Raw genomic sequence first — 2,500 nt, forward strand, 5'->3', positions numbered from 1 at the left:
TAAACCTATTCTCTAAATAACCACCCAAGTGTACTTTGTTACAACTTGGCGCTTGTGAGCAAGGATGTTGTAATTCATTAAATCTCTAAGATAAATCTCAACCCCTAGCCAAGCTATCACTATCACAATAATAATAATAATAATAATGATAAGAAGAAGAAGAAGAAGAAGGCATATTTTTTTTCTTCCAAACAAAGGAAGATTTCACAGTATGTTTGTCAGTGAACGACCGTCATCTCCGCTGATCCTTCTGAACCTGAACTTCTGTTTTTTCTCTCTCCCCTCGTCGTGCTGTATTATTGTAATGTATTGGAGTGATGGCCTAGAGGTAACGCGTCCGCCTAGGAAGCGAGAGAGAATCTGAGCGCGCTGGTTCGAATCACGACTCAGCCGCCGATATTTTCTCCCCCTCCACTAGACCTTGAGTGGTGGTCTGGACGCTAGTCATTCGGATGAGACGATAAACCGAGGTCCCGTGTGCAGCACGCACTTAGCGCACGTAAAAGAACCCACGGCAACAAAAGGGTTGTTCCTGGCAAAATTCTGTAGAAAAATCCACTTCGATAGGAAAAACAAATCAAACTGCACGCAGGAAAAAATACCAAAAAATGGGTGGCGCTGTTGTAGAGCGACGCGCTCTCCCTGGGGAGAGCAGACCGAATTTCACACAGAGAAATCTGTTGTGATAAAAAGAAATACAAATACAATTACCATTGTATCGTGTAATTTCATAAACATCAAAGAAATAATGTCCAACCAATTACTGTTGATTGAAATTGCTCAATCCCTTTAACATAAGTCCAATAGAAATGTTTCTGTGATGCGATATTCCGATGTTGAATTTTATTGATTTTTTTCTCTCCCATATTGGTGTTTGTGTTGTTAATTGCCGTTGCACAATTATTTACTTATTGTTGATTCCATTGTTCTAGTTTATCCACCTTTTCCCCCGCCCCCCCCCCCTCCCCCTATGTATCCCCCTTTAACCATCTCTAACCCCAAATCACACACACACACACACACACACACACAAGCACACACACACACACACACAATCATTCACCCACTAAAATAAACACTCAAACACAGATACACTCACAAACACACACACTAACACACGCACACACGGACACACACACACACACACAGTATTGACATGGCATATTTGGGGACATCGTTATGACACATACTACTGCTGTTGCCGACCTCACAAACCCGTAACTGAAAGACAACATGTTACAATACCTCCTCCACCCCCGCACCCACCACCCCACACACCCCACACACCCCACACCACCCCCACTTTTACAACATTATCATGAATCAAATCAGCCACAAATGTGTTACCTGGCAGGCAAACTTTACCTGTTGATGGTAGGCTGCCTGTGTTGTTCTGGTTGCTTTGTTGTTGTTTTTTTTTTTTTTTCGATGTGGCACCACAAATGTGTTAGCTGGCAGGAAAACTTTACGTGTAGATGGTAGGCTGCTTACGTTTTTTGTTGTTGTTTTTTGTTTTTTTTGCGTGTGTGTTTGTGTGTGTTTTTTCTTTCCGATGTGGCACCACATAATTTGTGGAAACGGAGTCTTAAGTATGGCTGCCTTCACTGCGCCTAACTGGTGTATGTTAGTAGGAGTCGAAGTGTACGTATGAACGAACAAGAAGAAGAAGAAGGAGGAGAAGGAGGAGGAGGAGGAGAAGAAGACCATTGCTGACAGATAAAAGCAAGCCCACCCCTCACTGAGATAACCCTGAAGGATACAGATACAGACAGGTCAATATGTCAAGTGACCACTCTATTATCTGGACTTGTCGCGCTCACAGAGGGTCGTGTTAGCTGTGGTCAGCAGGGGCAGTATACGATCATTGAAATTACACAAACAGAGACACACACACACACACACACACACACACACACACACACACACACACACACACACACACAGAGAGAGAGAGAGAGAGAGAGAGAGAGAGAGAGAGAGAGAGACACACACACACAACACACACACAACTCTCTCTCTCTCTCACAGACACACACACTCTCTCTCTCTCTCTCTCTCTCTCTCTCTCTCTCTCACACACACACACACACACACACTCACTCACTCTCTCAAACATACACGCACACACACACACACACAGACGAAAAGTATGACATGTAGCAAAGCTTGGAAACCACACTCAAATCTCAAGTGAAGTGGACGATGTTGCCAGATGTCCAGGGGTTTTACATTCGAGTAGCCTGCTGCAGTTTGAAACAACTAGCAATCAATTATGGGCATCGATCATAAAGTGTGTGTGTGTGTGTGTGTGTGTGTGTGTGTGTGTGTGTGTGTGTTTGTAAATATAAGCAAAGTGTGTACAGTTTGTACTTTTGTTTTATTCTGTTAAAAGTTTATATATATATATATATATATATATATATATATATAGTATTAACTCACTCAGTACGGCCAGTCCTCTCTTCTCCTCTACACAGACCCCTCGGATGTCCAGTGGGTG

At 43.0% G+C, this 2,500-nt stretch overlaps 1 protein-coding gene across 1 annotated transcript in view; it reads left to right on the forward strand.

Annotated features, from left to right (window-relative positions):
• The first annotated feature begins 2,478 nt into the window (after positions 1-2,478).
• The window catches only part of LOC143275971 (uncharacterized), a 6,017-nt gene continuing 5,995 nt past the window's right edge, over positions 2,479-2,500 (forward strand). Inside the window, exon 1 of the mRNA XM_076580329.1 lies at positions 2,479-2,500. This exon is cut by the window's right edge and continues 1,539 nt beyond it. The gene's annotated coding sequence lies outside the window, so the exon portion shown is untranslated.

The sequence above is a fragment of the Babylonia areolata genome, chromosome 31, assembly GCF_041734735.1.
Source record: "Babylonia areolata isolate BAREFJ2019XMU chromosome 31, ASM4173473v1, whole genome shotgun sequence".
Lineage (NCBI taxonomy): Eukaryota > Metazoa > Mollusca > Gastropoda > Neogastropoda > Buccinidae > Babylonia > Babylonia areolata.